General features: G+C 43.9%; 1 long non-coding RNA gene across 2 annotated transcripts; it reads left to right on the top strand.

Annotated features, from left to right (window-relative positions):
- Positions 1–2,652: 2,652 nt before the first annotated feature.
- Positions 2,653–25,963, top strand: LOC143976070 (uncharacterized). 2 transcript variants are annotated; one of them, XR_013272490.1, is made up of 4 exons: positions 2,653–2,729; positions 3,111–3,221; positions 25,595–25,712; positions 25,825–25,963. It is a non-coding gene; the product is annotated as an uncharacterized LOC143976070 (long non-coding RNA). The 2 variants fall into 2 exon arrangements; XR_013272489.1 differs by lacking the exons at positions 25,595–25,712; positions 25,825–25,963 and adding an exon at positions 3,379–3,552.
- The last annotated feature ends 1,174 nt before the right edge of the window (positions 25,964–27,137 follow it).

Raw genomic sequence — 27,137 nt, 5'->3', positions numbered from 1 at the left:
CTATATTGTTTTTTCAGCCAGTTACTTTCTTCTTTACTGTTCTTGGTGATCTGCTCGTGTTGTTTCTGTATTTATATTTTTCGTTACAGTTTACCACTTCTTCTAATTTGGTTTGTGATTCATCACTCCAACCCTACTTGCACGGGTTCTCACGTCCTTCACGTCCTGTGCACCTATTTTTAATTTCACTGCTTCATGGAACACCACATTTATTTATAGGTATATTTATCCATTACAGATCCTTTTGAAGGTTATCACTCTTGTTCATCACTTTGATACATCATGAAGATTAGAAATCTGTGCCCTGGGGATGCTATGTGTGCGGCCTGTTGGCATGCGGCTCTAATCTACCTCAGCTCCCGGGAGAGACAACCTTTCCAGCCCTGGCTCCACATGTACCATATACCATTGTACTCCTTTTTTTACTCAGGATTGGCAATCTAGTCCTTTCCTGTTTTAACGCCATATTAAATTAATTATATTCTATTTTGTCAAACTAGTTTATACGTAAACGCCCTCTGTCCTCAATATGTATAAACACAAGCACGTATATACACAAAATGTGTGTCTATTGGGGGCTGTGGAATTATAAACTCAGCAGCTGCTTATATTTATCATTCCTAAAAATGCATTCATGAAATAAAAGAAACAATTATCCGGTGAACAGATAAGATGTCATAAAACCTCACGGTCTCCTGAACACCTACTATTATACTGGACAGCAGCGCTAATAACAACAAACAATGAATACACTCGTTAGTGAGTAGATATTCGCTGACTCTCAATTACAAGATGCAAATGATGTGCGAATATGTTGCATAGACCAATTACTGAAATAGTTCATTAACAACACATCGCCATAGCTGTGTGTGCAAATAGTCCAAAGAAGAATTCTACAGAGTATGTTCTTTATGTTGGAATTTCTTCACCACCACCGTGTTTTCCACACCACTTTCACATGTGAATTCCAAACATAGGAGGCTTGTGATCAGTGAAGACCCCCTTTTGGTAATATTCTTACCGAAATGCACCGGTGAAATCAACGTATCATACACACATTGAACTCGTCGGCACTGGTTTTTGGCTATTTGTCATCTCCCGTTTAATCCTGTTGTCACCACAGCTTCAATCCTCCCCAACGTTTGTTGTATGAGAAAAAGATGGAACCATATATAGTGTAATTCCATCAAACATCAATTAATTTTATTGCAATAAAACAGCAAAATATAAACTCACAAACGCAATTCTCCATTAGGCATAAAATACAAGACTCAGCAGGCTCATCAGGTTCTCTACGGTTCACCACACTGCTCACCCATCCCATGGAATCTGCGCAATCCACACAAATTGTACGCCTCTGGTCTTGTCCACTGTAGGGTCTCAGATGATGTCTTTTTAAGACGAAACTCGTCAGGGTAACGGTGTATGAAATTTTGTGAACTACAGTGGACAAGACCACTGCTATGGTAAACATTTTAAATCACAGTATACCCTTTAAAGAAGAGTGTACACACTCACCTTTATTGCTGTCCATGCAGCTGAATTCCTCTCTGATGAAAATAAATATTTATATTAAGCCTCCAAGGTCCACCACAGCTCTTACTGGTTCTTCCCTCTGACCATCATTTATTACAGGATACAGTAAGGACATGGAGGTCAGCTGGAGGAACCGGCGAGACAATTGAGGCAGAGTAGATGTCAGCAATAAGTACTTTCATCTGAGCCTTATTTATTTATTACTCATAGAAATATAAGTATCTCTACAGGAGCCAAGTTGGTGTGTCGCTATGGCTATTTTATCAACTTTTGTAGCAAATATGGAATATCATTTTTTTCTATCATCTGAAAGCTAAAGGGTTAATTGTGTTACTCCATTATGTACCCCGACTTAGCGATCAGTCTGGTCCATGATCGCGATCGGACCCATTGACATATGGGGGTGTTCTTCCCCCCCCTCTTTCCCTCCTTCTTATATTTCCCCCCCATCGCCGCCTACTCACCATGCGATTCCCCTTTTTGGAGAATCGCATGTAATCTCTATTCTAGATGCATTGCTTCTGGTCTGCGGCCTGTGTCACTGTGGCATTAGGGAGGAGCATATGGACGCCCAAGGACATCTTAGCTCGGTTTGATCATGTCTCGCCGAGCGAGATGTCCGTGTGTTAGCAGCAATGCCTGCGTATTAGTTTGGGGAGTTTGACATCAAAGGGCAGTGGGAGTGTGCTGCTTTGAGTGCCGCACTAGCCGTGTTTTCGCTGTTCTCTTTCAGCGTGACGTTGGATGCCGGTGATTGCACGGTTGCATTATGGGAAATGTAGTTTCCCGTTCCATCTTGTCCCCCTTGCGCATGCGCATTGCTGCTTTAGGCGTCCGCATCGAGCCGGTGACATCAGACGCCGGCTCGATGGATAGCGGTCTTATATATTGGGACATGATTATATCCGGCTCAGTTGTGGAGGAGCCGTGCTAGGAGGAAGTTCATGCCTTAAAAATGGTTAGTATATAATCCTTAACAATGTATCTCTTGGAATACCTCTTTCTAAGTATCAATTGACTTACAATATATTTTTTCTTTATATTCTAGACACCCTGTAAACAGGCTGTGAAGCTTGCTGGGTGCGCTATCTTTTGTGGTTTAGCTTACTTTGAAGGGGTTTCTGGATACTTTTGTTGGTTTAACAATAAACTCGTGGATCGTAAAAAGGAATCCCTATTTCATCTTTGACTATGTAAGTTGACGAATTAAAATAAATTTGCTCCCTTAGTACACAAAAAGGCATAATGATTAAACCAAAATGATTGCTGGATATGATAGAATAAGCTGATATTATTATAAGATTAATTAATGCTTTTAAAAAAATAACATTTGCTTTAAAAAGTATAATAGACCTATGACTAACTGATATTGTTACAATGAATATTTGGAGAGGTATTTTTCTCTTCTCCATTATGTATGCCTATAGGGTCAGTGATAAATAAAATGGAATTGGGATAGGGTATATGCTGAATTCATTTTGTAATATAATTAAAATGTTAGAATAATTGACCCCCATAAAATATCTTAATATTACAAAAATTTATATTTCCTCTTATCAATTTGTTCCGATTAGTCGCTGTCTGTGCCCTCCTTGCTATATCACTTGGCTGTCGGGCTTGTTGTCCTGCATCTTTTATATCATCTGGAAGATCCTTCTGGCGGTGAATGGGGTGGTGAAGTGGGGGTGAGCATACCTTTCCATTTTTTGAGCCTTACTCGTGCCTTTTATCAACAATATATATGTTGGCTATATGTACAAAACTATGTAAATTGTCTTTAGAATTGGATATTGTGAACTTAATTGCTGTTTTTTCTTTTGTTTGATTTTGTTATTTTGGTAGTTGGCTTATCCTCTGATGAAGCAATAAGCGAAACATGTCGGGATAAATCAATCACAACTACCTCAACCATACCTCTTGCGGGACCACAAAATTGTATACAACATTCTAGTATGACTATATAGGTTGCTTTTTTGTTTTTATGGGATTGTTATAATAAAATATTTATTAAACTTTTATATATATAATTTTTCTTTCTGAGTACTGCACCATTAATGTCCCATTTCCCTGGTTTGGTCTTTCCAAAAAATTTTTTTATTGATATTTCTAATAGGGATGAGGTGCCATGTAATGGGGTGTTGATGGAGGTCTGAATCAGTTCCTTTTTTGATTTTTTACTCCATTGATAGTTCAGTTAAGAGTTGGGTTTCCTCCATTTAAATGCTAATGAATCCAGCTTGTCTGAAATCTGATTAAACAGAAAGTTATGTTATTAGGAAATAGAGGGAGGCAGAAAGTGAGATTATATGGCCATGTTTTTGGGAAGAACACACAAAGCTGGAGGATGGAAGAAGAGTGAGCAGCAATATATGTTTACCACCACAGAAGCTTGCATCAGAATCGATTGAAGTACCTTGTGTATGTAATGTTACAGTATATACCTAGGCTATGGTAAATAGATCATTTTGATTTGATTGCTTGTGTATGGCTAGATTAACCGGTTTCTTCCGTGCCTTTAAACCTATTAAATTTATTACAACTTTTTACATCTTTAAATCTCTTTTAATAGCGTACTAACATGGCCTCTGGCAGAGGCAGATAAACCTAAGAGTAAGGAGGGTAGGATAGAGCGCTGGCAGTGGCAGCTAGTGAGATATATATGCAACAACAATGATAGAAGTCCAGTTAGTATTTGGAAGCTTAGTCAATTTCCTTCTGAATTCAGACCTGTATTAAAGGTTCTGGTCGGTGTTGATAGCGGCAGCCAGCTCAGGAGAGCAGAAGAGACTCTATGGTAATTAGAAGAAGGAAGAGAGAGCAGTGCCACTCTAAGTGTAATATGTTAGTTTAAAAGGCTTTAACCACTTTCAGACCGGACCATTTTGCTGGTAAATGACCAGAGGTCTTTTTACACTTTGGCACTGCGCTGCTTTAACTGGTAATTGCGCGGTCATGCAATGTTGTACCCAAACAAAATTTGCGTCCTTTTCTTCCCACAAATAGAGCTTTCTTTTGATGGTATTTGATTGCCTCTGCGATTTTTATTTTTTGCGATATAAACGTAAAAAGACCGCAAATTTTGAAAAAAAATGATATTTTCTACTTTTTGTTATTAGAAAAATCCAATAAACTCAATTTTAGTCATACATTTAGGCCAAAATGTATTCAGCCACATGTCTTTGGTAAAAAAAAAGTCAATAATTGTATATTTATTGGTTTGCGCAAAAGTTGTCACATCTACAAACTAAGGTACGTTTTCTGGAATTTACGCAGCTTTTAGTTTACGACTGCCTATCTCATTTCTTGAGGTGCTAAAATGGCAGGGCAGTACAAAACCCCCCCAAATGACCCCATTTTGGAAAGTAGACCCCCTAAGGAAATTGATAAGAGGCATGTTGAGCCCATTGAAAAAAAAAATTTTTTTTTTTTTTTTTTACACAAAGTTGTCACTAAATGATATATTGCTCACACATGCTATGGGCGTATGTGAAATGACACCCCAAAATAAATTCTGCTGCTTCTCCTGAGTACGGGGATACCACATATGTGGGACTTTTTGGGAGCCTAGCCGCGTACGGGGCCCCGAAAACCAAGCACCGCCTTCAGGCTTTCTAAGGGCGTAAATTTTTGAGTTCACTTCTCACTACCTATCACAGTTTTGAAGGCCATAAAATGCCAAGATGGCACAAAACCCCCACAAATGACCCCATTTTAGAAAGTAGACACCCCAAGCTATTTGCTGAGAGGCATGTTGAGTTCATGGAATATTTTATATTTTGCCACAAGTTGCGGGAAAATTACAAACTTTTTTTTTTTTTTTTTTTTTTTCACAAAGTTGTCACTAAATGATATATTGCTCACACATGCCATGGGCATATGTGAAATGACACCCCAAAATAAATTCTGCTGCTTCTCCTGAGTACGGGGATACCACATATGTGGGACTTTTTGGGAGCCTAGCCGCGTACGGGGCCCCGAAAACCAAGCACCGCCTTCAGGCTTTCTAAGGGCGTAAATTTTTGAGTTCACTTCTCACTACCTATTACAGTTTTGAAGGCCATAAAATGCCAAGATGGCACAAAACCCCCACAAATGACCCCATTTTAGAAAGTAGACACCCCAAGCTATTTGCTGAGAGGCATGTTGAGTCCATGGAATATTTTATATTTTGCCACAAGTTGCGGGAAAATTACAAACTTTTTTTTTTTTTTTTTTTTTTCACAAAGTTGTCACTAAATGATATATTGCTCACGCATGCCATGGGCATATGTGAAATGACACCCCAAAATAAATTCTGCTGCTTCTCCTGAGTACGGGGATACCACATATGTGGGACTTTTTGGGAGCCTAGCCGCGTACGGGGCCCCGAAAACCAAGCACCGCCTTCAGGCTTTCTAAGGGCGTTACAGTTTTGAAGGCCATAAAATGCCAAGATGGCACAAACCCCCCCCCAAATGACCCCATTTTGGAAAGTAGACACCCCTAAATTTAGGGGTACACTAGTGAGACTAGGTAATAAATGGCGGGTGCCCTGAAACTATAAAAAAATAACTAACCAACCAGCGTCACCTGTAACAGTTATATGGTGATCACTGGTGAAAGGGTTAACTAGGGGGCAATCAGGGGGCTTTATGCGGTAGTATATGGGGGTCCCTGGCGCTATAAAAAGCTGCGGCGAACCTAAATACCTACCTGCCTAACAAGCGTCACCTGTGACACTAATACAGCGATCAGAAAAACGATCGCTTATTAGGCTGGGTTCACACTGGAGCGATGTGGGAACGCCACGAATGCGCGGCGGGTTCCCGCATCGCATGCCTCCCGGCGGCAGTTCACACTGCCCTATGCGAACTGCTGGGAGTGTCAGTGAAATGTTACTGACACCCCCAGATCAGTTCGCATATCGCAGTGCGATCTGCAAACTCGGATCGCATGGTGTGAACACCCATGCGATCCGATTCTGCTGCGGGCCAAAAAAAGGGTCCCGTGCGAATTTGCGGCGGGTGCGGCGGGTGCGGCGAATGGCTGAACTCGAATCGCACAGAGATCGGATGTGATTTGCACTGCAGTGCGGTGCGAATCACATCCGTTCTCAAACCGCTGCAATGTGAACCCAGCCTTAGTGACACTGGCGACGGGGGGTGATCACGGGGTTAAACCTTTATTGGGGGGGTTAGGGGGGTACCTTAGAACTAAAGGGGGCTAACCCTAACTGCCCTAACAGTTATTAGTCACAAATGACACCCGCCGGGTGATCAGGGGGTTAAACCTTTATTAGGTAATAAATGGCGGGTGCCCTGAAACTATAAAAAAATAACTAACCAACCAGCGTCACCTGTAACAGTTATATGGTGATCACAGGTGAAAGGGTTAACTAGGGGGCAATCAGGGGGCTTTATGCGGTAGTATATGGGGGTCCCTGGCGCTATAAAAAGCTGCGGCGAACCTAAATACCTACCTGCCTAACTAGCGTCACCTGTGACACTAATACGGCGATCAGAAAAATGATCGCTTATTAGGCTGGGTTCACACTGGAGCGATGCGGAAACGCCGCGAATCCGCGGCGGGTTCCCGCATCGCATGCCTCCCGGCGGCAGTTCACACTGCCCTATGCGAACTGCTGGGAGTGTCAGTGAAATGTTACTGACACCCCCAGATCAGTTCGCATATCGCAGTGCGATCTGCAAACTCGGATCGCATGGTGTGAACACCCATGCGATCCGATTCTGCTGCGGGCCAAAAAAAGGGTCCCGTGCGAATTTGCGGCGGGTGCGGCGGGTGTGGCGGGTGCGGCGGGTGCGGCGAATGGCTGAACTCGAATCGCACAGAGATCGGATGTGATTTGCACTGCAGTGCGGTGCGAATCACATTCGTTCTCATAAACCGCTGCAATGTGAACCCAGCCTTAGTGACACTGGCGACGGGGGGTGATCACGGGGTTAAACCTTTATTGGGGGGGGTTAGGGGGGCACATTAGAACTAAAGGGGGCTAACTCTAACTGCCCTAACAGTTATTACAGTCACAAATGACACCAATGCAAAAAAAAAAAAAAAAAAAATGACATTGGTGTCACTGTGACTGGGGGGCAGGGGTAATTGGGGGGGTGATCGGGGGGTAAAGGGGGGGTGTGAGTGTGCCTGGCATGTTCTACTGTGTGTGTAGAGTGTTGGTGCAACTCACCGATCCGCTCTCCTCCGTGTCGGAACGAAAAATACCGACACGGAGGAGAGAATACATCACTTCCTCTCCTGTGTTTACATTACAGGAGAGGAAGTGATGTCACCGGGGATTTCCATTCGTCGAGAGCGATCGCGAGGGGGTGGCCATGAATGAATGGCCGCCCCCTCATCCCGGATCGCTCTCGACGGAATGCCGACCGCCGCAGGCACCGGGGGGGGGCCCGATCGGGCCCCCCACCCGCGGGCAGGCAGGGACTTATATATACGCCCATATGCCTGCCCGTGCCATTCTGCCGACGTATATCGTCGTGCGGCGGTCGGCAAGTGGTTAATTGGCTTTAAAAGTAAACTCACATTTGAGCAGGGGTATACAGGCATAGGTTGTATGGTTCTGTTAGATGTCCTGGGTGTTCCCTCGATTCCAACTGGGCAGCAGTGATGGATCAGTCCCTGGCCGCTAACTCCAAGGCTGGCAGATTTTACAGCAGGCACGTCAGCAGGGCACGTCAGCGGGCATGTCAGCTGCTTGAGAACAGGGGGCGTGGCTTCAGTTCTCGCGTTCCAAGCATGTGTGTTCCTTCATCAGGCAAATAATCTGGCCATCATCAGCAGGGTTTATATAGAGATAGGGGAGAGGAAAGGGAGGCGCAAGAAGACACTCACGAAACAAGGCAAGGTATTGACCTTCCAAGATGCCCGGGGTGCCATCACAAAAGGGGATATCTTACTTGCAAAGGTTAAAATTACAGATGAACTGTATCAGCTGAACTGCAATGAGGTGGGTAATACAGCCATGGAGGAAAAACATTCAAACTGCATTCACACAGTGCATAGACGGCTTGGGCACAGAAGTCCTGACATAATAAAGAAATTAAACTGTTACTAAACCCACAACAGTAAAATCAGTCTGTACATGCAGTAAAGCATGCTTGTTATACTCAATGTGGCACCTAAGGGGTTAATCCTCCACATTGTGTACAAAGGCTGTTTGATCCTGATTTCTCTGATCCTCCCCTCCTTTCACCGTCCCCTGATAATTTCCTGATAACACAGAGTCTTTGGAGTCAGGCTGCAAATGCTCAGTTTGGTGTGTATTGCTAGAGATTTTTTTTCTTGGGAGAGTGCATGTGATCAGCATAGGCCCAATAAGCATTGTCCAGACAGAGGGTCAGGGGTATTTTGGTCTCATATGACAGTCAGAAAACTCCTCTTTAACCAGTGCTTGGCTGAACACTGATAGAAGTCACAAGACTGCTATATACTGCTGATGAGAAAGGGTATTAAGCAGATATTTACTAAAATAATTATATTCCCATGTTCTATGTATTGTGGGAGACAAGCTATAATGAATACAGGGTCCTGGGTTTAGTAACACTTTAACTGAGAATGATTGTGCAAGTCGAATAAAAATGAGTCACTGTGATCAAACAATAAAATGCACCAGCTGTATAGAAGGGGAGATTGCCAGAAAAGCCTTTCCAAAGCAGAGTAACAGCAGAGCTAAAAATTTAATTCCCTAGACCTAGTTTATTCAGATCTTTACATTAAGCAACAAATTTAGCAAAATGTCAAGTGTATTGTGTACAGACAAGGCAACTGAATATGCAGGTGATTCTCAGAAAACATGGCATAATATTTTAAACTACTGTACCATATATCCCAGAACAAAATGGGGTTGCAGAAAGAATGAACTCTGTGAGAGTGGAAGAACCATGCTGTTTGATGCAGATATGCCAACCACATACTGGGGGAAGGCAATTATGACTGCATGCTATCTCCAAAATTACCAGGAAATGGTGGAAGAAAACTGTGGAAGGGTCCCAAATTTGAACCATCTAAACATTTTTGGAAGCAAAGCCTATGTGCACATCCCAATAGAAAAATGTACAAAATGGGATGCTTGCTCAAAAGAAGGTGTACTTGTGCAATACAGTGAATCTCAAAAAAGATACAGAATTCTACACCAAGACACAAACAAAGTAACCATCATTAACCACCTCAATACAGGGCATGTACCCCCCCCCCCCCCCCTTCTTGCCCAGACCAATTTTCAGCTTTCAGCACTCTCACACTTTGAATGACAATTAGTCATGCAACACTGTACCCATATGAAATTTGCATCACACAAATAGAGCTTTCTTTTGGTGGTATAATCACTAGTGAGTTTTTTTATTTTCTTGTGCTATAAATAAAGAAAGGCCGTACATTTTGTGAAAAAAATGTCTTGTTCTTTGTTTCTGTCATAAAACTTTGCAAATTAGTCATTTTTCTTCATAAATTTTGGCCAAAATTTATGCTGCTACATAGTTTTTGTAAAAATAACTAAAATTAGTGTATATTATTTGGTCTTTGTGAAAGTTATAGAGTCTACACACTATGGTGCCAATCACTGATCACATCTGATCAGGCCTTCAGTACATCAGGTGTATCTCATTTCTTTGAAAGTAGACATTCCAAGGTATTAAGTAAGTAGCATGGTGAGTTTGTTTAAGTTGTCATTTTTCCCCACAATTCTTTGCAAAATGAAGATTTTTTTTCTTTTTTTTTACAAAATTGTCATATTATCAGGTTATTTCTCACACACAGCATATGCATACAACAAATTACACCTTGAAATACATTCTGCTAGTCTTCCTGAGTATAGAGATACAACATGTGTGAGACTTTTACACAGCCTGGCCATATACAAAGGCCCAACATTGAAGTAACACCTTCAGGCTTTCTACAAGCATAAATGACACATCTCATTTCTCAACCATCTATTACACTTTTGAAGGCCCTGGAGCACCAGGACAATGGAAACGCCCACAAAATGACCCCATTTTGGAAAGATAACACCCCAATGTATAATCTATGAGGCATAATGAGTCCTTTGAACAGATCATTTTTTTTCCAGAAGTTTTTGGAATATATATATATATATACACAAAGTTGTCAATTTATAAGATATTTCTAACACATAGCATGTATGTAGCAAAAATGACACCCCAAAATACATTCTGCTACTCTTCCCGAGTATGTCAATACCATATGTGTGAGACTTTTATACAGCTTGGCCACATACAGAGGCCCAACATTGAAGAAGTACCTACAGGCGTTCTAGGAGCATAAATTACAGATCTTATTTTATTCCTACCTATCACACTTTTGAAGGTCCTGGAGCACCAGAACAGTGGAATTACCCACAAATTAACCCCATTTTGGAAAGAAAACATCCCAATGTATATATTCTATGAGGTATGGGCTGCAGATAGGTACTCGGGTACTCTGATAGGCTAGAGACAGGTACTCGGGTAACTTGATGAGCTGCAGACAGGTACTCGGGTGCTCTGATGGGCTGGTGACAGGTACTCGGGTACTCTGATGTGCTGGTGACTGATATTCAGGTACTCTGAAGGGCGGTAACAGGTACTCGGGTGCTCCGTACTCATATGAACTGTGACAGGTACTCAGGTACTCAGATGGACTGTGACAGGTACTCGGGTACTCAGATGAACGGTGACAGGTACTCAGGTACTCAGATGAACTGTGACGGGTACTCAGGTAGTTGGGTACTCAAATGAACTGTGACAGGTACTCAGGTATTCTGATGTACTGTGACAGGTACTCGGGTACTCAAATGAACTGTGACAGTTACTTTGATGGGTGGTGACAGGTACTTTGATGGCTGGTCACAGGTACTTTGATGGGTGGTGACAGGTCCTCTTTATTGGGAAATCAGTGTGTGTTGATGTACACTGTAAGCGCTAGCGAGGTGTTACCGCAATCTCCTTCTCACACACAATCGGTGTGTGAGGAGGAGAACCCAGTAACTTCTCGTTACGGCTCTGTGTTTACATTTAATGATTGGCTGTGAAAGGATCACAGCCGGTCATGAGGTAAACAGCCACCGGCCAGTGGCTGTTTATCAGCGTCGGTGATGAGCAATGTTCCTGGGATCACGTGGTAAATAGCCATGCCCAATGGCTGTTCACCCCCCTAGGTGGCGAGCAGTGTCTTTGTGACACACCGCCACCGAAGGTACAGGGCTGCGTGCACACAATCGCTAGCATGCCCCATTTAAATGGACGGCCGTCATATGACGCCCACCCAGAACAAGAGCCATGCTGCCTGGCCGTCATATGACGGCCAGCGGGTGGCAAGCAGTTAAGGTGTCATTGTCAATTAAACTTGTGTGTGTTCAAAAAAAAGTGTGTTCAAAATTTCCTGAACTAACACAAACTTTTGAAACCGAGGGAAATTCCACATCAGTGTCACATGAAGATAAGCGACAAAGTAACAGAAATAGAAATTAAACACAGACAATCTAAATGCTGTAGAAGAAGAAACCAGACCACAAAGCCTTCAATCAGGCAATCCCCCAGAAGCAATAACGGCATCCCAGACAAATGCCTGTCCTATATTGCTTGCGTAGCATTAAAACCAGAGCCAGATTCACAGGATGAGATGCAAATACTTCCAACTGATGAGAAACAAATGGATCAGAGCTGCTCATGACGTTTGCAGATGCTTTGACAAAATCGCTTACAAGAAATAGATTTATTGAACTGAGATCCGAAATGGGACTAATGCAAGGAGTAGTTGTTTAGTGGTGTTGTTGGAATACATTGTTCATGTATTTTGTGCAACAACTACATCAGCCAGTAGATGGTAGTGTTTAAAAGTTTGTAGCTGCATCTATGGTTAAACTCTATGTCTTTTCTTTATAATAAAGTTTCCTGTTTCCTTAAGCAGTTAAGCAGCAAAGCCCATATGGACTGTGTACTGTCTGTCTGTTCTGTTGGTCTATATACTATATACAGAATTTCTAACAAGACTGTTATATTTGTATTACTCGTGCCAGTTTTCACATAGAGTGACTCATTTGGAAACTTGCATAGATAGCAGTGGCGGCTGGTGAAGTTTTAGGATGGGGGGGGCGCCAGACCCCGCCCTTTCTTTTTGACCCCTCCCATGGGCCTGGTTTCAACAAAATAGTGGGCGTGGCTCTAAGGTGGTGTGGTTAGTGTCTGAGATGAACGAGGGACGGAGGCAGAGGGAGAGAGGGATGGAGGGACAGCAGGGACAGATCCTACACAACAATAGAAATATGTGTATTCTAGAAAGTTTAACAATCAGCAGATAAAGATATTTCAAACACCTGGTGTTAGCACTTCAATCATCCCGGCACCATGGTTGTTATGGTGTCAGGATAATTGAAGAGCATTATTTATATTATAACATTGTAATATAAAATGAAATCATTCAACTCACCATAATGCAGAATCAGTGGGAGCCCTGAGCGTGTCACTAGCCACGTCGCCTACCACCAGATGCCATCAGGTGTCCCCAGCAGAGTCCCTCCTTACATGCAGCCTGTGTCCCACCAAATGCAGCCTGTGTCCCCATCAATTGCAGCAGTATGTGTCATCACCAAATTGCAGCAGCATGGGTCCCCATCTAATTGCAGCAGCATGTGTCACAGTTCAAATTGCAGCAGCATGTGTCACCATCAATTGCAGCAGCATGTGTCACCACAAAATTGCAGCAGCATGTGTCACCATCAATTGCAGCAGCATGTGTCACTATGAAATTGCAGCAGCATGTGTCCCACCAAATTGCAGCAGCATGTGTCACCACCAAATTGCAGCAGCATGTGTCAACATCAATTGCAGCAGCATGTGTCATCACCAAATTGCAGCAGCATGTGTCCCAACAACTTGCAGCAGCAAGTGTCACCACCAAATTGCAGCAGCATGTGTCACCACCAAATTGCAGCAGCATGTGTCACCATCAATTGCAGCATGTGTCCCACTAAATTGAAGATGCATGCATCCCACCAAATTGCCACTAAGTTAAAGCAGCATGTGTCCCACCAAGTTGCAGCATTATGTGTCACCAAGTTGCAGCAGCATGTGTCCCACCAAGTTGCAGCAGCATGTGTCACCAAGTTGCAGCAGCATGTGTCCCACCAAGTTGCAGCAGCATGTGTCCCACCAAGTTGCAGCAGCATGTGTCCCACCAAGTTGCAGCAGCAGGTGTCCCACCAAGTCGCAGCAGCAGGTGTCCCACCAAGTTGCAGCAGCATGTGTCCCACCAAGTTGCAGCAGCATGTGTCACCAAGTTGCAGCAGAATGTGTCACCAAGTTGCAGCAGCATTTGTCACTAAGTTGCAGCAGACTGTGTCACCAAGTTGTAGCAGAATGTGTTACCAAGTTGCAGCAGAATGTATCACCAAGTTGCAGCAGCATGTGTCACCAAGTTGCAGAAGAATGTGTCACCAAGTTGCAGCAGAATGTGTCACCATGCTGCAGCAGCATGTATCCCACCAAGTTGCCGCAGAATGTGTCACCAAGTTGCAGCAGCATGTGTAACCAAGTTGCAGCAGAATGTGTCACCAAGTTGCAGAAGAAGGTGTCACCAAGTTGCAGCAGCATGTGTCCCACCAAGTTGCAGCAGCCTCACATCAAACCCCCCTTACTTACCTTGCAGTGTGTTGTCCTCTCCAGCGATGTCTCCTCATACTTCCTGGTTCCTCTCTCCTGGGCGCAATTGGAGAGAGAAAACAGGAAGTGACATCATCTCAGATGTCAATCAAACCGCCCGGCCGTAGCAATATATACTACGAACGGGCGGAAGCTATTCCGTGCTTCACAAAGCGCTGCAAGGCGGGTAAACGCCCGCAAATGAAGCGACACGTCTGCAATCTCGTGATTGCACAGACGTGGCACTTCCCATTGGTGCAATGTGTCCGGCGTCGGACTGTGTCCGGTGTCCCAACACAGTGCACTTAAGGACTTTTTTTTTTTAAAGGGCCAGCTTTTTTTTGACTGCTTGGAGGGGGGTGCAGTGCCCAGGCGCCCCCTATGGATGAAAAAACGATCAAAAACAGCGCATCAAAGGGACTAGTAGATTGATGTGAAAAAGACTTTAAAATGTCATTTATTAAATGTAAACAATGAACACAGACATCTGATCCCTGCAGGATCTAAAACACATAAAAAACACCAATCATAAAACGGACAGATGTTTGATAATGAAAAGCTCCTCAGATCTCTCAATTAAAACTTTGGAAAGGTGAAAACCAAAGACCAATGTGCACAGCTATCGAATGCCTAATGAATGCAATCAAACATCTGAAAGAACCCAGAGCGTTGTATGAAAAGTCAGTGTAAACGAATGGAACAACGTTCCTAGACACACTCCTAGGGACACTCACTTCATAGGTGTTCAATGGGCTGCAGAGCTGATGAGTCCAGTCTGATGACCGAGGGGGAGGTGTTTATTTCAGCTCCATCTGAAGCGTTCGGCTTGGAGGCAGAGGTGTAATGCGCTCCTGCGCTTTGACAAAGCGCAGGAGCGCGAAACATGTAAGCAGGAGAGTCGGCATAGCAACCTTCCCCTTCACAGCCTTCCACGTGACAAGCCTCTCATGTGATCCACAGCCGCTCGGACAAGCGGCGCTGCAAGCAGTGCAGCGTTCTCTAAGCTGCCTATGTGTACAGCTGATATCATCTGGTGACTAAGCTTGATCCTTACCACCCAGCGTGCAGCATTACACCTCTGCCTCCAAGCCGAACGCTTCAGATGGAGCTGAAATAAACACCTCCCCCTCGGTCATCAGACTGGACTCATCAGCTCTGCAGCCCATTGAACACCTATGAAGTGAGTGTCCCTAGGAACGTTGTTCCATTCGTTTACACTGACTTTTCATACAACGCTCTGGGTTCTTTCAGATGTTTGATTGCATTCATTAGGCATTCGATAGCTGTGCACATTGGTCTTTGGTTTTCACCTTTCCAAAGTTTTAATTGAGAGATCTGAGGAGCTTTTCATTATCAAACATCTGTCCGTTTTATGATTGGTGTTTTTTATGTGTTTTAGATCCTGCAGGGATCAGATGTCTGTGTTCATTGTTTACATTTAATAAATGACATTTTAAAGTCTTTTTCACATCAATCTACTAGTCCCTTTGATGCGCTGTTTTTGATCGTTTTTTCTGCTGCATCCATTTTTTGCCAAGTCCATAATGGGTTAACAGCCGCACATTGAGACCATCTACAGGACATTTATTTAAATAAACGAACATCCCACGAGATAGCCAAGCGCTCTTAAAGAGTCCAGTCATTTGTGCGCCAACTTTATATTGTTTTGCCCCCTATGGATGGGCCGCCCCTGCTAGGTAGAGAATAAAGAAAACAATCTGATGTGTTTGGCTTTGTTGTGTTATAGGCCAAAGGGCTGTCATTCTTCATTACTAGGTGAGACACTGACCTCCGACAATCATCTGTACCTCAGTGTCTTGGGGTACCTAAAATCATAGCTCCCAACTGTCCCTGATTTTGAGGAACTGTCCCTGATTTGGGGCAAAGTCCCTCTGTCCCTCATTCCTTCTCATTTTTCCCTTTATTTTGTTCTAAACTATATAGATGTATATAAAATACACAAAAAAGTGGTTCCCAGTGCTAAATCTTTCATCTGATTTCAAAATTTTGCTGCATTTGTAAATTTCAAAAGCCAATATAAAGGAATAGTAGTGGTAAAAAAAGCACTTGTGGGTTTACCCAATCTTATTTTTTTGTACAATTCTCCTTTAAGAGGGCATGGCAGGGGGTGTGTCCTATGCCTGCATACTTTTGCTGATAGGTGTTCCTCATTCCCATCTCAAAAAGTTGGGAGGTATGCCTAAAATGCTTTTACTTGTTCTGCGTTAGTAAATCCAGGTTCAGCATGACAGCCCTGTAGTATACAGCATCAGAAAAAAGGCTGCAAGGACAGCTCCTGTATTTCCTTTTCAACAGGTTCCCTTTGATATGTGTTTTAACCACTTGCTTACTGGGCACTTAAACACCCTTCCCGCCCAGACCAATTTTCAGCTTTCGGGGCTCTCACACTTTGAATGACAATTACTCAGTCATGCAACACTGTACCCAAATGAATTTATTGTCCTTTTTTTCCCACAAATAGAGCTTTCTTTTGGTGGTATTTGATGACCTCTGGGGTTTTTATTTTTTGCGCTATAAATGAAAAAAAAACGCATATTTCTTTGTTTCTGTGACAAAATTATGCAAATTATTAATTTTTCTTCATAAATTTTGGCCACAATTTATACTGCTACATGTCTTTGGTAAAAATAACCCAAATTAGTGGATATTATTTGGTCTTTGTGAAAGTTAGGGAGTCTACAAGCTATGGTGCGAATCATACAAAATTGATCACAACTGATGTACTGGTGGCCTATCTCATTTCTTGTGACCCGAACAAGCCAGGAAAGTACAAATACCCCCCAAATGACCCCTTTTTGGAAAGTAGACATTCCAAGGTATTTAGTAAGAGGCATGGTGAGCTTTTTGATGTTGTCATTTTTTTCCCACAATTCTTTGCAAAATTAAGATTTTTTATTTTTTTTCACAAAATTGTCATTGTAATAGGTTATTTTTCTCACATGGCATGTGTATACCACAAATGACACCCCCCAAAAAAATTCTGCTACTCCTCCTGAGTATTACAATACCACATGTGTGGGACTTTTTCACAGCCTGGCCACATAGAGAGGCCCACCATGCAGGGAGCGCCATCATGTGTTCTAGGAGCATAAATTACACATCTAACTTGTTGACTACCTATTACACTTTTGAAGGCCCTGGAGCACCAGGACAATGACACGTGACACTGATGACAGATGGCACTGATACGTAGCAATGATGACACTTATACATGGCACTGATGACACGTGGCACTGATGACAGATGGCACTAATATGTGGCACTGATGACAGATGGCACTTATACGTGGCACTGATGACAGATCGCACTTATACGTGGCACTGATGACACGTGGCACTAATACGTGGCACTGATGGCAGATGGCACTAATACGTGGCACTGATGACAGATGGCACTGACAACAGATGGCACGTGACACTGACAGGTGGCACTGATGACAAATGGCACTGATACGTGGCACTGATGACAGATAGCACTAATATGTGGCACTGATGACAGATGGCACTATGTGGCAATGATGACACATGGCACTGATGACAGATGGCACTTATACGTGGCACTGATGACAGATGGCACTGGGGACAAATGGCACTGACAACAGGCGGCACTGGGGACAGATAGCACTAACAGGTGGCACTGGGGACAGATAGTGCTAACAGGTGGCACTGGGGGCAGGTAGCACTGGGGAGGATGGCACTGGGGAGGATGGCACTGGGGGAGGATGGCACTGGGGGAGGATGGCACTGGGGCGGATGGCACTTTTTTTTACTTACGGACGCTGCAGCCGTTCATCTCTCTCTTCTCAACCGCTGTCGAGGGAGAGCGGCGCTGAGAGATGATCTCATATGTTTACATATGAGATCATCTCTCATTGGATAGGCTGATCGCGCTGTAAACGGCCGCTGTGATTGGCCGTTTACAGCGATCTGTGACTGGCTGTGTCCGAGCGACACGGCCAGCACAGAACTTCCCCGATGCGCACTCCCGGGAGCGTGCATTGCGGAAGTAAACAGGAGGACGTCCAGGGACGGCCTCCCGGCCAGTGGCGGAATTATAGGGGTCGCCAAGATCGCCATGGCGACCGGGCCCCTTGCTGCAGGGGGCCCGAGGGCTCCCTGTACTTCTGCGATAGGAGGGAAGGCTGAGAGGAGCTCACAATCATCAGCCGAACTGAAATCGGCACTGTGCGGCAGCTCCTCACATTAGGCTTAGTGAAAGCAGTGTGTGCTCTTTGTCTCCCCCTAGAGTGCAGTACCCACCAGGAAGAGGTAAATGTCTGCTGTTTTTTTTTAATAAGCCTATCTACTGTATTTGTGATTGTATGTGTGTGTGTGAGCATGCTTGTATGAGTGAACATGCTTGTATGTGTGTGTGTGAGCATGCTTGTATGAGTGAACATGCTTGTATGTGTGTGTGTGAGCATGCTTGTATGAGTGAACATGCTTGTATGTGTGTGTGTGTGTGTGAGCATGCTTGTATGAGTGAACATGCTTGTATGTGTGTGTGTGAGCATGCTTGTATGAGTGAACATGCTTTTATGTGTGTGTGTGTGTGAGCATGCTTGTATGAGTGAACATGCTTGTGTGTGTGTAAGCATGCTTGTATGAGTGAACATGCTTTTATGTGTGTGTGTGAGCATGCTTGTATGAGTGAACATGCTTGTGTGTGTGTGTGTGTGTGTGAACATGCTTTTATGTATGTGTGTGTGAGCATGCTCGTATGTGCGTGTGTGTGAGCATGCTTGTATGTATGTGTGTGAGCATGCTTGTATGTGTGTGTGAGCATGCTTGTATGTGTGTGTGAGCATGCTTGTGTGTGCGTGAGCATGCTTGTGTGTGAGCATGCTTGTATGTGTGTGTGTGTGTGAGCATGCTTGTATGTGTGTGTGTGTGTGTGTGAGCATGCATGTGTGTGAGCATGCATGTATGTGTGTGAGCATGCATGTATGTGTGTGAGCATGCATGTATGTGTGTGTGTGAGCATGCATGTATGTGTGTGTGTGCGAGCATGCTTGTATCTGTGTGCGTGCATGCTTATATCTGTGTGCGTGAGCATGCTTGTATGTATGTGTGTGTGTGTGAGCATGTATGTGTGTGTGTGAGCATTAATGTATGTGTGTGTGTGTGTGAGCATGCTTGTGTGTGTGAGCATGCTTTTATGTGTGTGAGTGTGTGTGAGCATGCTTATATGTGTGTGTGTGAACATGCTTGTATGTGTGTGTGAGAGCATGCATGTATGTATGTGTGTGTGTGTTCATATATGTATGTGTATGTATGCATGTGTGTGTGTATGTGTTTATCAGTGGCGGTGCATCCAAAAGGGTGCACAGGTTCCACCCCCTCTATGACCAATGGATAGATTCATGCATAGCATAGCATGAATCTATCCATGGCCACCACTGCCACCCCCATATTTAGGTGTCTGGTTCCTTTTGGGTGCCGGGTGCCTGAATTACAGCGGCGGGGGGTGTTTTTGTAGCGCCTGATTAGAGCCATGGGCTATAATAGGCTTCAAAATAGGTGAACTGCGAGCGCCATGCTTGACGCTCACAGTCTACCCAGCCAGGTGTGTTAGAAAAGTGAATTAATATTCACTTTCCTAACACTGAACCGCCTCTCCACCAATCAGGTGTGCGGGTCTTTTACCCATCACTTGATTGGCTGAAACGATAGACACAGCTATTGGACGCCCTTCAGGAGGAGAGGACGGGAGATGAGGATGGCAGTAGCTGCATGGAGGACCCCGCTCATGGCCGTTACCCGCTGCCCCACCAAGACAGGGTAAGTGGCGGGCAGACAGTGAGCGGGCAGTGGGGATTCACAGTGGCAGCATTTGATGGGCACAGTAGCAGCATTTAATGGGCACAGTAGCAGCATTTGATGGGCACAGTGGTAGCATTTGATGGGCACAGTGGCGGCATTTGATGGGCACAGCGGTGGCATTTGATGGGCACAGCGGTGGCATTTGGGCACAGCGGCAGAGTTTGATGGGCACAGTAGTGACATTTGATGGTACAGTGGTGGCATTAGATGGTACAGTGGTGGCGTTTGATGGGCACAGTGGCTGTAATTGATGTTTTTTAAATCGGTTCCTTTATATGCAGCCACCCACTTGGGACTGGGCCCTGGTGTTCCACCATCGGGCTCGGAGAAAAGAGCCCTGTCCGGAGGTCGGGGGGGGGGGGGGCCCGCCATGGTTTCCTGCATCGGGGCCCTGAAGGTTCTAGTTACGCCACTGCTCCCGGCAGATAGCGCGAAGCAGTTAAATATCCATATGGGAAGCAATTTATTGGGTGAACTTTCAGCATTTTTAATTAGAGGATTTTGAAACACTATAATGTCAGCAGAAGTTAAAAAACACACACAATGGGAACTTAGAAGGCTAAATGTTGGAATTATCCTGAATAAATAATGGAATACAAACTGTATTATTAGGGATTCAAACAGTTTTTCCTGACAGACTCCATGGAAGACTTCGGGTGGGTTTACCCTACCTCCTCTCCAATGCTATAGGACCCCACTCCCACTACCAGAGACTGCGTTCCTTTTTTGTCCTCCTCATTTGGACCTACAAAGCGATGCACTTACATTACCAAATCGATCGAGGTGGATGCCGGGCAGGATCAAGACAGCCCAGGGCCCAGCCATGTGGTTCTAGGCCTCTGTGTCCTGTAGTAGGGATGGCCTTTGTATGCCCAAGCATGGTGCATTGGCTAGCAGGTCTGAATTCCTCCCATGGCAGCAGTTTCTGTGACTTTGCCCCATTTGACTCCCTTTTGTGCCTTTATCTTTGTTTTTCCCCCCTTCCTATTTCACATTTTTCCCCTTTCTTTTTTTGGTGTGGTTATGGTGCCAGAAATGCAGGAGCATTCCAGAATATGGTTCTCTCTTCCGGGTCATGGTCCCGATGCGCAACTGTGGGCGAAGCTGAGGCTTGGTTTCACGCATGCAGTGTGGCTGGGGACCCGGCGGCCGCACAGGCGCTGTACGACAGCTCACCTGTGCGCAGGCTCAGTCCAGGCAAGGCAGTGACGTCATATCGGCAGGGATATTTGAATCCCTGAGACCCCTGCTAACCCGAGGATCACCGTGAACAGCTTTGTGTCAGCTCCTCCAGGCGCCAGGCTCCCAGTTTGGTGTAAGCTTGGCCTGGGGCTATGGGACAGAGTGGGGGGCTGAGATACCTCTTAAAGGGGATCTGCACTGCTATGTATTCCTTTGTTCCAGGACGTAGGAGTGCTCCTACAGACTGCAGGATCATCACCTAATCGTCCGCCAGGGTGCTATGGACAGATCACTGCCTCAGTGCGACCAGACCTCACGCTTTAGATATGTGAGGCGTGAGAAGGGGAGCCAGTCCAGGTGGAAATGGTCATTTTCCCTAACGTTATGTCTTGCCTTTCTCCCTTTTTTTAGCCCTTTCAGGTCAGACCATCAGCTTACTGTCCAAGATGACAGGGATCTTGCCAGGCTGCAACGCCCACCTTCGTCAAGGTCCAGACGTGACTCTCTGTCTAGGACCCAACAACAGAGGAGATGTTCCCATTTCTCCTCCCAACAGAGGAGAGGTTCCAATTCCTCCTCTAAACACCACACCCACCGCCACGACAGCCGCTCTGACCGCAGATCCTGCTGGGGTTGTGGGACCCTAGTCCCGGAAGGCAAGTCCTTATCTCGCCCTTGTTATGCCAAGGCGGTCAGGGGAAAAAGAAGTTGAAAACCAGCGAATGGAGTCGCTAGTCAAATGGGTGTTGCAACAATCCCTCAAAGAGTGGGGTACATCTCACAGACGGTGCCAGTCGACCATACTATCTGTTACCCTGGCTGTCGAAGCCCAGGGTAACAGATATGGGATCTGGGCCCATACCAGCCTTATGATTCCTCCCCTGATTCCTTGCACAGCAAGATGGAGGGAGATGAGTTTGGAGGCTTCGATTTCACCCTGGTTTCCCCACTAATTAAAGCGGATAAAGAGGCCCTTAAGTGGGAAGATTCTTCTATTCCAGCTAAACAGAGAAAATTCTTTAAGCATCCGGGGAAAGAACGTGACAGTTTTCCACTCCTTACTGAATTTAAAGGATATTATTGACAAGGAATGGAGCAAGGTAGACAAAAAGACCTCTATGTCAAATAAAACTTCCAGAGTATACCCCTTCAAGGCAGAGAAAGGGAAATATCTGGAAAACGCTCCCTTCGTGGACGCAGCTTTGATGCGACTAGCTAAACATGTCACTCTCCCTTTAGAAGATGCGGTATCCTTCAAAGATGGACTTAAGAGAAGAATAGACCAAGACCGTAAAAGGATCTACTGGTCAGCCGGGATGGCTTGCAAGCTTGCTTTGGCCTTGTGGCCATGTCCAAGGCCATGGAGGTCTGGATGGAGATTGTAGACTCCGTGTTCAAAGGAGTCTCAGAAGAATTGACTAGGGGCTACGCAATCCAGGAGCTGAAGCTAGCATTAGCCTTCCTGGAGGAAGCTTCAATCGACCTTATCCGCCTATCGGCCTGGACTATGCTGTCCTCGGTCACAGCCAAGCGGGCCTTATGGTTGCGCCCCTGGCTTGGCGATCCAACATCCAAGCAGGCCTGGTGTAGGATCCCCTTTGAAGGGTCCTCGCTGTTTGGTGATAAACTGGATAACGCCATAGCACGGGCCACGGGTGAGAAGTTGGGCTTCCTGCCTCAGGAGAGGTGTCTGTTCAGCCAAAAGAGGCCTCAGCACAGAAGACATAGTACTGAGCATTCAAGGGGAGCATGCTCTTATAGGCCCGGCCGTGATGTTAGAAGGAATTGAAACAGAAGACAGGCATCTTTCCAGAAACTTGCTAAGAGCCAGGCGTCCAGTGGATGAGAACCGGCTAAGCCATTTTTAGATTGGGCCTGCCAAGGCGGGTCAGGTGGGAGCGCGTCTGCTTCTCTTCCGGCACATCTGGGTGGCCTCAATCTAAGACTATTGGACCATCAAGACGGTCTCCATAGGCCATACATGGTCCTTCACCAGTATTCCTCACGCCAGATTTATTTCCACTCTACTTCCACAGTCGAAAGAAAAGAAACAGGTGTTACTGTCCTATGTGGAGTCACTGGTAGTAAAGGAGGCCATGGTGCCTGTCCTGAAAAGTGAAGGGTTCCAGGGGGTATACTCCCCTCTTTTCCTACTGCAGAAGATACTAGACATGAGCGATTAGTTTCGTACGAATCTCAAATTCGTACGAATTTCTCAAAATTCGTACGTTCGGGAGGATCCGAAATACGAATTGCCGTGCGTCCGAATTCTGTACGGAATACGAACTTTTGTTTACGAATTCTGGATTTCGGATCATCGTTTTTTGCGGCGTTTTTTTGCGGCATTTTTTACCGCGATTCGCAGCGTTTTTTACCGCGTTTTTCAGTCATTATGCTTATTATGACTTGCAGAAGACTTCTGTGATAGAAGTCAATGTAAGTTGCCTGAAGACATCAGTGAAGGACTTTCATCCTCTCTGGGCAGGCTGCCAAGAAAAGAACAAAATGATACAATGTTTCTTCTTCAATGGGCTGAACTCCTGTGTAGAAGTTCTCAGTTTAACCAAAGACTAAATCTTTTTTGACACTTGTTGCTTACAAGTAAAAATCCAGTATTTTCTGCTAGAAAATCACTCAGAAGCCCCAAAAATTATATATATTTTTTTAGCAGAGACCCTAGGGAATAAAATAGTGGTTGCAGGTGTCATTGCTGTATGTCACGCTGCTAATGTCAGTGCTTTCTAGAGGTCGACCGAAAAAAAAAGGGCTAACTTGCGTTTGAAAGACCTCTGCGCAAATACCGCGTCACATAAAATATTGCAACAACTGCTATTTTATTCCCTAGGGTCTCTGCTAAAAAATATATATATAATTTTCAGGGCTTCTGAGTGATTTTCTAGCAGAAAATACTGGATTTTTACTTGTAAGCAACATGTGTCAAAAAAGATTTAGTCTTTAAATGGTTAAACTGAGAACTTCTACACACCCCATTGAAGAAGAAACATTGTATCATTTTGTTCTTTTCTTGGCAGCCCAGAGAGGAAAGTCCTTCACTGATGTCTTCAGGCAACTTACATTGACTTCTATCACAGAAGTCTTCTGCAAGTCATAATAAGCATAATGAGCAATGTTTTTGCCTTTAAATTCATGGTAAAGAACGTTCGTATGTAAATTCGTATTTCGTACGAAACAGAACGGAATTTCGGACACGAAATACGAATTCATTTTATTACGAATCGAAACGGAACAGAACGAAACAAATTTTTTTAACGGCGCCCATGTCTAGAAGATACCCTGTAATAGATCTAATGTACCTAAACAAGTTTATAAAGATTCAAAATGGAGACTCTCTACCATCCAACAAGCCGTGCAGCCTGGCGATTGGCTAATCTCAATCAATTTAAAAGATGCCTATTTTCATGTGCCTGTGGCAACGAAATTCCACAAATATCTTCGTTCTCAAGTCGGGCAAAGGCATCTGTAGTTCACCTGCCTCCCTTTCTGGCTAACAACCTCATCTCCAGTCTTCTCAAAAGTTCTTCTGGCCATGGTGGCCCTCATCAGGACAAAGGGAATATTCTTATATCATTATTTCAACAACCTCCTATTACTGTCTCAAGACAAAGAGCAGCTGGTAATCCACAGGGAGCTGGTTATCTCCACATTGATTCGGATGGCTCCTAAACCTGGAAAAAAGTAATCTGGAACCAATCCAGCTTCGGCTTCGTCCTGAGTGTCCGCGTTGAGCCGGTGACTTCAGATGCCGGCTCAATGGACGGGGACATAAATAAAGCTGGCTCTATCCTGTCAGTGTAGCTGACGGAGTTGTCCGATGTATCTGACATGCTATCGGATTTTATATGTAAGTACAGGCGCTCAGAGATCGTTCGTTTTATATTTTAATACACTAAATACGTTCATATGTCAATATTGACTATGGTCCGTATATATAAATATATTTTTTCAGCCAACAAACTAAAAGAGCCGTGAGCAGAGGGAGGCTAGTATGCACCGCGGTGATAGCATGTTTAAATATGGACTTATACGATCTCTAACAGCAATCTAAGCAATTTAGACACACTACCTGGCTATACTCACATCAGTAAGTATTACCTTGATTATTAACCACGGTTATTATTCGTCTTTTCTTGTCTATTTAATCCTCAATAAAATTAAACAATATCATATCATTGTCACTCTATTTATTTTTTGGATTGCCTACCTAACTAAACTTGAAGAAGGAGATTATTTAATCCCTGTTTCTCCCACTATTGTCTTAAGGTATTCCTAGACAATATTGGAAAAGATAAAATTGAATCTTTTATTTCAGTATGACCAGATAATGAATGGTTTGGTAGTGTATCATGTTTTTTCTTTTTTACTGTCCAGACTGGTCCCTGTCTATGCCCTCTTGAGCCACTATACCCACCGTTGAGCGTGTGACTGTGCACACCTTTTCCATCCTAAGTTTGGGGCACCTGCGTGGGATTGTGGAGATGGGGGAAGGGTAAGCACCAACTTGAGGTCCTGGGTGTGGAAACTATAATTATATGATGTATTTTATATATGTTATAGATTGTATCATGTTTGTAATTAATATTTGTCATTGTTATTACTAGCTCGTGTATCCCCTGAAGAAGCTTACTGCGAAACATGTTGGGATAATCAAGCACAAGCAGTCTTGTATCTGTTACCATATGGACCAGTTGTTATGTGTTACTTTGTACAAGTAGATATTAACCCAACACATGTCATGTGCTGTTTTTTTTATTTTTTATATTTGATAATAAAAATATGGTTTTTATAACCCTTATGTTCTTTTTTTCTTTTCCCTGGACTACTATTGTCTAAAATAATTATGCACCGTAAAAATCCCCTTTTTCCCTTTTGAGTTCTCTCATTATTTAAAATATTGCAACTGGGATGAGGTGCCTTTTCTTTTGGTGTTGATGGAGGTTAGAATCAAAAATAACTTAATATAATGGACTAAAAGAAAAGAAGCATCAGAGTGGGAGAGTTTACTTCCTCTTTAAGCATCAGTAAATCACTGCTCATTGAAAAACTACATTTTTTACAAACTTTTTTTTCATTGATACATGTCCCCCAGGGCAGTACCTGGACCCCCATAACCTTTGTATGCCCAATTACTTGCATATAAGCCTTCAAAATGGGCACTTTCGATATTTCATGTTCGGGTCCCATATATTTCAATGAGGTTTGTTATTTGGTTTCCTTACTTTCCCATTCTAAAGTTCTGGTGCGAACCGAACAGGGGGTGTTCAGCCCATCCCTACCCTTAATATATCCCAACACCTTTGAACTTCAAATTTTTTTCACAACAGTGCAAGAAATGGACTTTAAATGTTTAAATTTGGTAATTGCCCAGTTATTTAAATTACTGTGTACAAGGGGACCACAGAACCTGGAATACATAGTAATCATAGTCAACTTAAGGCCTAAATGACCATGGAGAAGAGACCCTCAACATGTTCTAGAGAAATCACTTTTCAGAGATTGTGGATGCAAGTGTTATATGCAGCTAATTTGGTGATCTAAAAAAAAAAGATCAAACAAAAAAACATTTTCCCTGAAATATTATCCGAAAATAATAAACCTTTTTTAATGTAAAAAAGGGATAGATAATGTGGTACAGTGCATTATCCCCTACTACTATGTGGGAAGGGGAGAGTTCCGTGAAACCCTGTTAGACTATTAATAAAAACTCAGTCTGTAAATAGGCAGAGAATCCTAGTACAAGCCCAAGCTTGGTTTACACAGGAATTTGTGCTTTCAATTTGTGTTCATAAGAATGGATTAAGTAAATCAAAATTATATTTCAAATAGGACAAACACTATACAAGGGTGCATACATAAGAAAAACCTGCACCAACTACCTAGGGGAATTGGACTACAACTAAGTAAATAATTATTA

This window comes from Lithobates pipiens, unplaced genomic scaffold (assembly GCF_037356315.1).
Source record: "Lithobates pipiens isolate NorthernLeopardFrog02 unplaced genomic scaffold, aLitPip1_a1.2 Scaffold_13, whole genome shotgun sequence".
NCBI lineage: Eukaryota > Metazoa > Chordata > Amphibia > Anura > Ranidae > Lithobates > Lithobates pipiens.
This window is presented reverse-complemented; position numbering and strand designations above follow the sequence as displayed.